The sequence below is a fragment of the Limulus polyphemus genome, unplaced genomic scaffold (genome assembly GCF_000517525.1).
Source record: "Limulus polyphemus unplaced genomic scaffold, Limulus_polyphemus-2.1.2 Scaffold4021, whole genome shotgun sequence".
NCBI lineage: Eukaryota > Metazoa > Arthropoda > Merostomata > Xiphosura > Limulidae > Limulus > Limulus polyphemus.
Genome location: NW_013669631.1, coordinates 80907 through 91589, shown reverse-complemented (window position 1 = coordinate 91589; position 10683 = coordinate 80907). Strand labels below are relative to the sequence as shown.

Sequence of the window (10683 nt, the reverse complement as noted above, 5' to 3'; positions counted from 1 at the left end):
TATTAGTTACGTTAGTAGTACGTTATTACTAATATATACTAAAAGTAACTAATACTTATTAAAATTTAATTACTTAGTCACGATATATGTGTGTATATATATATATATATATATATATATATATATATATATAAGTAGTAACATTCTCTGGTGACTCAGCTGTAAGGTCCCCCCGGTGGGACAGCGATAAGTCTTCGGATTTGTATCGCTAAAATCAGGGATTCGATTCCCCTCGGTGGACACAGCAGATAGCCCGATGTGGCTTTGCTATAAGAAAACACTCAACTATAAATTTACGGATTTATAATGCAAAAATCCGGGGTTCCATTCCTGCGGTAGGCAGGGCGCAGATAGCCCGTTTTGCACTGTTATAAAAACAAATACATATATGGTAACATACACTCTGAATCAGTGAATGACATGACGGCTAAGGTTTTTATATATTTTTATTCCCCCATAAGTTTGTTTGCTGATAGCAATTTGATTTCGATCAAAGTACGATTTCCGAAAAACTGGAAACAAATTACATTATAAACACATTGCCTGTGTATGCATATATTACACAATAAATCGGTAACAAAGTAACACTACAATTCAAGATACTAAGGAAGAACGCATCTAAATACACGATGGAGCAAAATTCAGTATACCATCATCAAAAAAATAACAAAAGAAATTTGGATAGTAAGCGTTTATTTCTTGTCTTAACCAATGTATTTTTTATATTAGTTGTGTGTGAAAATGACTTATTTTGCGCCTTCGTTGAAGATATTTGTGTATGAGCAGTAACAAAACTTTTAAGTATTGACCTATCATTCATACGTATTTTGGGCCTGGCATGGCTAGGTGGTTAGGGCGCTTCACTCGCGATCTGAGGGTCACGGGTTCGAATCCCCGTCTCACCAAATATGCTCGCCCTTTCAGCCGAGGGGGCGTTATGTGATGGTCAATACCACTCATCGTTAGTAATAGAGTAGCCCAAGCATTGGTGGTGGGTGGTGATGACTAGCTGCTTTCCCTCTAGTCTTTCGCTACTAAATTATGGACGGCTAGAGCAGATAGCCCTCGTGTAGCTTTGCGCGAAATTCGAAACAAACAAACAAACAAACCATGCGTATCTTAGGCTGAATAATCGCGTTTTTTCGTTAAAACTGATAACTTTTGAAAAATATGGTCTGTTAGGCACTTAATTGGTTTGCCCTAGAAATACTTCCGGAAACTGTACCAAACAAAACTTTGGCTGATCATATATTTTGGACAATTGGCATAATATGTCTCGTTCAATGGTACCAGATAGCATTTGTTCTACCATGGGGGAGTGTATCTGATCAAAACCGCTAGTCCATTCCATTGACAATGAGGTTAGAACTATTAAGGTGCATCGTATGCTGTAGACCAGTTATTCTCTTTTTAAATATTTATAAGAAAATAAGATCTCATTGAAAAATTAGGTCGCTTAAAAGCTAACTTGATTTGGATGACAATATCTTGAAGCTCTTATAACAGAAAATTTGGCTTTATTTTTAAAACATGCTTATTGTTTTGTTTTAGTACAGTATACCTTTGTATCTAAAGTTCTCATCAAGTTTTAGCTTTACAACCTCTTCAGAATTATCGGAAAACCGAGTTTAGCTTTAGCAGAAGAAGAGCCATGCACAACAATGCCAAACTTGAAAAGCACTAGGATAAATGGTTGTGTTGAAAGTCAACTGATCTATCATGAATTGATTCATGAACAACAAAGTATCGTAGAGTGGTAACTTGAGATGCAATTACAGTGGTTGGTATGCTTTCATAATGTTTTTAGGCCACACGTGTTCTAGTGTCAGGCTGCGAGTCGAAGGGTTCGGGGTTCGAGACTTGAACATGCTCTGCACTTTAGGTGTGTGTGCACGTTATAAAATTAACAGTCAATCCCGTTATTAAATTCAACGATCTGAAGAAATTCCTTGTGGCCACCTTTCCTCTGGAATATAGAAATCAAGTATGACTATACCTGAGCAATAGTGATCTCTCATCTGGACATTTAGACCACTTGTGAACAAGATACCTTTCATGTTAAAAATTTTCCGATTCCTTATTGTTAAAAATTTGTATTTTGCTATTTTAACCCCAAGCGTTTGAACATATCACATTTCATTGTCATATTTCATGAGTATATAAATATTATGTTAGTTCTGTTGAATTTCGTTCAAAGCTACTTGGTGTCTATCTTCTCTAGCATCTCTAATTTTGGAGTCATAAACTAGAGGGAGGCTGCCAACCCTTGGGCTATTCTAAATCGAATAATGGGATTGACCATCACATAAAATGCCACGGTGCCGAAACATGTCTTGTCAATTTGGACGTTTGTAATTTATTCAGTAAGGCATGGTCCTTTTTTTTTACTGTTTTATATAAGTTAGAATATCTTAACCTATTCCTATAAGATAACCTTTGGCTCCTGAATCATTCTTGGTACCCTCCCCTGAACCATTTCCAATTAGACAATATCCTTTCTTATAAATAAGGAGAACAAAACTGTACATAGTATTCCAAGTGAGGCCTAACTAGTGATTTGTATAGAAAAATAATAACCTCTTTTGGCTTGTAATCACTATGTCTATAAAAAACACTAAAATTATATGAGCAATACAACTGGCAACAGGGCATTGCTTCGTTGGCTTGAATGACTTATCTATCGCTATGCCTAAATCCTTTTCATTCATGCCACTAAGTGGGTTCCCGTCTGTATTAAACGTGTGATCCAATTTATGATAACTCAAATGCATTATCTTATACTTACAATGATTAAAGATCGGATGTCACATATTTGTCCAACTTACCAATTGAATCTCAACACCATCAATACAACTAGATATACCCAAGAGTTTTAATGTCTTTGGCAAACTTTATTAATTATGCTTCTATTCCAACTTCACCATCGTATGAGACATGATGTAGTGTTATAAGCACAACAGTAGCGACAGTGGTTTCCAATTATAACAGATTTATAGATAAAGAATAAATAGTTTCCGTATTAAAAACTCAACCAGTTATCACAAGCACTTAAGAATAATCAGAACGAAAAAATAAAAATATAAAGTTTACTTGTTTATCTCTTAAACTAACGCTTTTAGTCCTTTGCTTCATGCATTTCATATCTATTATCATAGATTTATTTTCAGTCTCATTATCGCTCAGTAATCATTGTAATAATAAGGATACAAAACAATAAAATAAACATCTATATTCTTCACGATAGCACGTTTTTAAAATTAGTTTAAAAACCCTGGTCAAGAACGGGATCCACGTGGTACAGCTAACTTTCTGTAGAAGGAAGACTTGGATTACGAGATGTACTTAAACGAACAAATCAACAACGGTAGGACCACGTCTAAATTAGGATATTTTTAAGAGACGTTTCGAACGGACTCTTTTTCGCAATGCTAGAATAAGATATGTCACCACAGCATTCTACATAAATACTGTTGTTAGAATTTGTGACAAGTACACAAAATATAATTAAGAATTGAAGTGGAAAATTAATAATAGTTTACAATGAGACTAAATGTATACATACATACATGTATACAAGATATAATTAAGAATTGAAGTAAAAAATAATAGTAGTTTACAATGAGACTAAGTGCAATGTATACATACATGTGAACAGAGAGAGAGAGAAAAAAACGTAAACTGTCCCACAGCTGCAGATAAAAATAGATTAACCAAATATGGAGCAGTGACGTGTTATAGTGTGTAAGCACATGCGCAGTGATATATTTATCAGAGTAGCAGTGGCCTTTGGAAAGTTGCGTTTGTGAGTGTGTGTGCTTGTTTAAAATCCCCAGTTTTCAGAAGTCTTAAGTAAGTTTTCACGTGCTTTTAGATGTTTGTTATTGTGCTGTGTTTGGATGTAAACGTACGGGCAACAAGGTTGTTAACGTTAACTGAAACAACTTTTCTCCGATATGTGATGTTAACGTATCAAAATTTAATTTTTTTTCCACCTGTGTCTGCCTATTAGAAGTCTAATTTAGAGTCGTTCAACGTTACAGGTTTTATATTACGATGGCAATTCCTATGTGTATAAGCCCGGAAATTTTAATGTTTATTCAACAAACTAGTGAATAATTCGGTTATGGACCAAAAGAAAAAAACTCAATTTTTGGGTCAGGGCTGTACAACTCATTGCTGGATGGGAGGTTTTTTTAACATTAATAACCACGTGAGATCCACACAGCGTGACAACAAAGATAACCATTTTTAGTTTAAAGTTATAATCAGCTACAGTATGTTATATGATGAATAATCTTGAGATTATTCATTTCGTATAACCCATAAAATAAGGGGCTCGTTATTTTCTGGAAATAAAGTTAAGAGAACTTAACACTGCACCAAATTATAAGCTTTCCATTTATGATTAGCCAGTGACAATTTTTTTTTATTCTTTATTTAGGAGTTGGGGTTACTTTTTTTAAGTTTGGTGTTCTTGATGTGTAATTCTATCATTTATCCATAAGGATTGAAAGTCATGTCGAATTATCTATTTCCGTAGTGGGATACATTTATAGTTTGTTTTTAAATTTCCAAACTCGTTAGCATTTAGATAACAAACAAGGTATTAATTGTTATGTCATTTTATAATGATGGTTACTAGAGGGCGCTAAATGACACGCGCGTCAATGCTAGTGCTTGGAGCGAGGTATCTCAGGCGTGCCTGCATCGATCTGTGTGTGTCATGTGCATGGTTGATATATGCGGGGCATCATTAACCGTGGATTTTCCAGCGGTTGATGTCACGCTGTTACACATCGTTGTTAATTTTTAAGGACTACTTGATTTTGTACTCGGTCTTTACAGTAGAAGAAAGGTAAGGATTGTTCTTAAAAAGACGTTTTGAGTTATCATAATGTGTTTTTACATGTAGAAAATGTGTTGTTGCAAACGCGTGTAATACAAATCCATGCAAAGGCTTATGGTTAGAAATGTGTAAAATTGTAGTTATTTTATATGTACATCAGTCACTAAACTCCAACTTCCAAGTAATATTAGGCCTTTTGACAGATATAACTAGTTATCTTCAGAGTAAGTCATGATGAAAACAAAGCATTCTGAACTGTTATTTCTCTAAATGTATTTGCTTACTTAAAGAACTGGTGATGAAATATAAAGCTTTGTCTTAGTGTGAAATTGTTGATGCTTTCTTTGCCGTACTTCGTGGTGTTTCCAAACCCAGAATATTAACTGCATTGTATTCATTAAATCTTTTACACATACATGTATTCAAACACGGATATTAATTTGCAAAAAAGGACTGACAAATGTCGTTTTGCGTGTAAGAAAGTCTGCTGTTAAAGTAGCTGAAAACTAAGGGTGTATTGATTTCTCGATCTTCAGGAAATAGTATTAAAACATCCACAACTGTGTGTTATTATCAGACTAGTGTAAAATGGCATTTGTACACTCTGTTCTAACAGTTTGTAAATATTCGAGATTACTTAAGTCCATCATCAGGCTACAGGTATTTCATGTTATAGAGAAAAAAAGTATGTGTAGTTTGTTAGTGTTTAAAATAGTAGTGTAAAAACGTGGGTTAAAGAATAATAATCGTTACGTGTAGCATTTCTCCAAGAAATAGTGTTCCTTTCCTGTCTCTAATACTTTTGGTCTAAAGGGTTGTGGACGCTGAATGGTCCAAGTGTGAGTGTTATGTGAGAGATTGCTAACGTGCAAGAACTAAAGTACTCATGAGACTTGCGGGTGTTCTCACCACATGTGTTCTGTCTGTCTACCCCGACTAGCAGGTGGCTGCAGCTGTTTGTTCGCTGATGAAAAACACTTGTTAGTTATCACGTACATGAACTATTTTTTTATCACTTAATCACGTACATAGTACATTTACTACAGCTTAATTGCTTTCTTTTAAGAGAAATTATATAATAACAGCGCTTTGAAGTAGACTTTAACGGTAATTTACAGTAAGGGCAGAATCTCTAAAGTAAAATAATAAAAGCCATATCGCTTTTGTCGGAAAGATAAAACGCGAGAAATATGCATATGTAAATATAGGTGGACAGTCAAGGTATCCGAAATTAGTAACTTTGTTTATTGCAAATTAAAACATACGCCGGTATTAAAAGAAACGAAATATCATATGAAGTGTTTATTTCTTTATAAACAGTAATTGATGTATTAAGTATCATACTTCGCATTTAATGCAAACTAGTGAAATATCAACCCCATGATAGTTTTATGGGGCTCGCATTTCAAAGTCTATACTCTACTTATATGACAAAGAAACGTTTTTCGATGGGTCAATGATAAGCTCGAGTGCTTATAACGCCTAAATTCTGTGCTCGATATTCGCTGTGGATACAACACTTGGAGCCATTTATGCATCCTTGCATCAAAATAACAGTAACGAAAATACATGAATACAAACTAGTGTTCGTACAATATTTTGATGTTTGATATCTAAATACGTCCAGTCAGTACAGTTATAAATATTAGGACTGTTTCAACATTAGCTTCTGTTTATACACCTAATTTTTAATTAATTCAAAATACGTTTGCTCTTACTGCATGTTTATAAACTTTAAAGCTGAAATATAGGTTAAAACATAGGAAAGTTTCTGTTCACAGAGGCATACCATTTAAATTTCCCTTAAATTTATAGATACAGTTTTGTTCCTCAAGGATGTGTATTTAAATATCGTTGATTTGTATATTCAAAATACGGACAGTTGAAGCTAAAGGACGCTAAAATTTTGAATTTCGACCACACCCCATTCCACACACACATATATATATAAAGATGTGTCCATGTGGATTATTTGTGGAATAAACAATTATGAAATTTAATTGACTTTGGCTAAAACATTGAGCTTAATCCAGATTACCAGTTGTTTATTTTACTGATAATAAATCATGATGTAAGAATGGCTTAGTTTTTAATTTTAAAAGAACAGTTAATCACTATAAAGATTTTAATTAAACACGTCTTTCAGAAGCCAAGGGGTGTCTTTACACTACAATTTTGTTGAATATTAAAAGTAAGTTCAATCCGGAAACTTCCAAAGAGGGTGGTTTTGGACGTATCTTTTCGAGACAAGTTTTCGTTTGTTAATTGATAATTTTTTAAGTGAAATACACCATCCCCAAGTCTTCATACTAGCTAGTATTAAGGTCTACCTGCTTGGAGTCAATTCAGTATATATCAATAAAGCCACATTCTCAGCATCGTTAATTAAGCAGTTGCCAACCTTTTATGCTTCTGCTATCACCTTTTTTTATGTTTAGCTTTCAATTGAGATACGAACGATTTCACCTGCGATTCTGTAAGGAAGATCGAAGCATCACGATAGTCAGCAGTAGGATGAGTACACAAGAACACTTTCAAAGTAGCTACAGGTATAATATTGTACTCGGCTTGCTGCACAATATCTACCAGGATGGTTCTAAACGGTTCTTGAATACCTCTGAGTGTCATTTGGAGACTTCTGTGCTTCTTGTGCTTGGCCGTTAAACTCGTGATGCGCTGACGGATTTTAGTCACCTTACCACTTCAAATCACTTTTCGAAGCCGCAACAATAAAAGAGTGCGGGAAATGTCTTATTTTTAGCTCATAAAAACATCCACAAAATTTCAGATCAAATTAAGAAAAACCGGATTGGGCAGTTTGTTTTTCATCAAAAATGTCTCCCACTGCCTCGTGAGGGGCCTGTTAAAATATTAATATTTTGTCACATGATCTTGTGGGGGAAGTTGCATGCAGCAAGACATCCATACCAAAGAGTGGTCCAAGAGTTAGTTGTCCCACAGTAGTATACCAGTTATTTTTAATTTTCGTCTGTCTTAAATTACCATACTGTGATTTATACAAATAAATGTGAACACAGTACATAAGCATGGTACACAGATTGACAAAGGAACACAAGTTTTGTTGCTGTAAACCTTGTGCTACATACATAGAGTAGATTTAAATGTAGAGAAACGTTGTAAAAATGACCTGCCATAGTTCGATGCTTAGAACATATCACACATAACTGATTCATTACGGATTTATGGTAAAAGCATGTTAAATATCATTTCAGCTTTACCCACTGTTTGTTGTATGCCACTGGCGACAAGTCCATTCAGCTCAGTATTTAATCTCCTCGGGCCAACAAAATTGGAACATACAACGTTTTATCTGTAACGCGAAACGATTTGATGATAAACATGTAATGAAATATAACAATCTATATCAATAATACTCTTGCGATTTTCTGTCTGTCCAGAACTTTTCTCGCAAATTTCTCGATTAAACGCCACAAATCTCGTATCATTAGAAAGGCCTTTGTCCGAGGAGTCCGGATTGTGTATTGACTTGACTAAATTGTAATGAGTAATTTACGTTGTGTTTCGTACTTCTTGAAGGGGTGGTGAATAAATTAGAGAAGAGGGGATATCTAGTGAGAAATTCTCACACTAGGAGAAAATTCAGTATTTTTTTAATATTGCCTTTTAAATGTAAGAACTTAAAACTTGTATACTATTAAGATATGGATTATTAGCTACGTTTTTATGCTGTACTTATTTGTATATTATCATAAGCAAGTAGTTGAATCAAATTTTGAATGTATCTCACTAAAACCTCGTGACATGCGCAGGAAAAGATGGCCATAGTGGAGGATTAAATAAAGTTACGTCTGACCGCGTAATATATATTTTTTCTTATAGACGAGGGTTTATCGATCTAATACATAATGCCTGCAAGAAAAGATATCTTAAATGTCGTGCGTAAAAATGATAGAATAAGGAGACTTAATGCACGGGCATGAAAACTATCGTAAATGTTATATGGGTCGAGGCTAGTAATACTGATTATAGTTTTGAACATTTTGTCCTTAAGAGGACACAGGTTGCCAATAGGTATTGCTCAAAAGTCCATTTCGACAGCGATTGGCCAGGTGGTTAGGGCGCTCTACCCGCAATCTGAGGATCGCGGGTTTTAATCCCCGACCCACCAAATATGCTCGCCCTTTCAGCCATGGGAATGTTATAATGTAACGGTCAATCCCACTATTCGTTGGTAAAAAAAAAAGGTAGCCCAAGAGTTGGCGGTGATGACTAGCCGCCTTCCCTCTAGCCTTTCACTGCTAAATTAGGGACGGCTAGCGCAGATAGCCCTCGTGTAGTTTTGTGCGAAATTCAAAAATCAACGCAAAATTGACAGCGATCTTATACTAACAGAGTGTAGTCGAATTTTCAAAACTAGTACGGAGCCTATTAAGAGCGAAACATTTATCTTATCAGTCATATTGTGATTTTGTATCACAATGTTTATCTCGTGTATAAAAGAACAGGTTAGTACAACCTTTATGTAGAAAATTTATTACTGAAGACATATTGGAATGTGTCTTTTCTATTAACATTTTTTTAATAGATTTTTTTTAATGCATAAGCTTTCTAAACATAATGAGTTCACTGGTCAGTTAATCTCAGTCGTAGGGCTGGAAGAGGCCGTTCTGGACCACACCATACTGGTGTTTCCGCTCAAAGATACATAAATGCTATGCACGTAGCCGTTACTAATTTTCTATGGAAATAGATGGAAGGCAGCTAGTTAGCAGCACCTATGAACTCCTGGATTTTAGTCACTGTGTAAAATATCGTAACATTCCGAGTTTTAAACGTTTTGTACTGTAGTGAATACCGAACTTGTGTTTACTTCATTGATTAGGATGATGGATAAACAGATACCAAGATATGTATTCAGAGGTTGTAATTGTTGAAATTTGCTTGTACTTTACATCCGAGAACCAAAGTGACTTCCAGTCAGTGTACGACATAAAGAAAAAGTCCTAACAAATTAAAAATCCCCCGAATATTCAGATACCAAATTTCGCTTCGAATGTTCGTTAATAATATTCTCAGTAGGGTTAGCTTTTCATCCCTAATCGTTATGAAGGTTTCAATCAGAGTAAAGTAGTTAATATTTAAAAAACATGCACTGTGATAGTATAATGTATTTTGAGTTTTTACAACACGACGACCGTTTTCAGCCCTCGACGTTCTGTTTGAGAAATTAATGCATCAGCGCTTTTATGTGTTGGTTCTTATCTGTTCCAGTCCTCTCTATTGAAAGTTTTCTTCTTTTGAAAGAAATCTAATTTATGTCCCCAATTACTGTTGTAAGAATTTCGTGATGATCAAGTGGATAAAAAGTCACGTGTGATGATTAAAATCATGAGATGATATACCACTGTGAGGCTTAATTGTACCTCACAAATACCGCAGAAAACTGCTTTTATTCTTCAGTTTCAGCCATAGAGCTTTAACGGGGGATCATATTTTTTTATATAAACATTTCTGGTTTGCTAGATGGATAAATACATTTTTAAAATATTTCGGGAAGGTATTTTTATTAAATAAAAAGCATGAATACTTTAGAAGTAGGTATTTCTGTGATTTTTATTTTAGCCCCCACCCCCCTTCATTCCCGGTAACTCTTGCTTCCTCCTCTGTTACGTGACAAAACAAGGTCCAAGTTTTTACTTCTATTGTTATACTGGCCGCTTGAAAAATCAGGATTTTATGAACGCTTTTGTAACTCTTATCCTTATGAAAAATACCTAGACATCAGTGTATAGTTTTATGGGAACGATATGAAAAGTTTTTTGTTACAGCTGTCTAAATTCACTGTTTTCTTCTAA

The 10683-nt window shown here is 34.7% G+C and overlaps 1 protein-coding gene across 2 annotated transcripts in view; it reads left to right on the top strand.

Moving 5' to 3' along the window:
* The first annotated feature begins 3805 nt into the window (after positions 1-3805).
* The window catches only part of LOC106470466 (disks large 1 tumor suppressor protein-like), a 30925-nt gene continuing 24047 nt past the window's right edge, over positions 3806-10683 (top strand). Inside the window, exon 1 of one of the 2 annotated variants that reach the window (XM_022399076.1) lies at positions 3806-3849. The gene's annotated coding sequence lies outside the window, so the exon portion shown is untranslated. Of the gene's footprint in view, positions 3850-4729; positions 4856-10683 lie in introns of those variants that run through there. The other variant, XM_022399075.1, reaches the window with a different exon arrangement.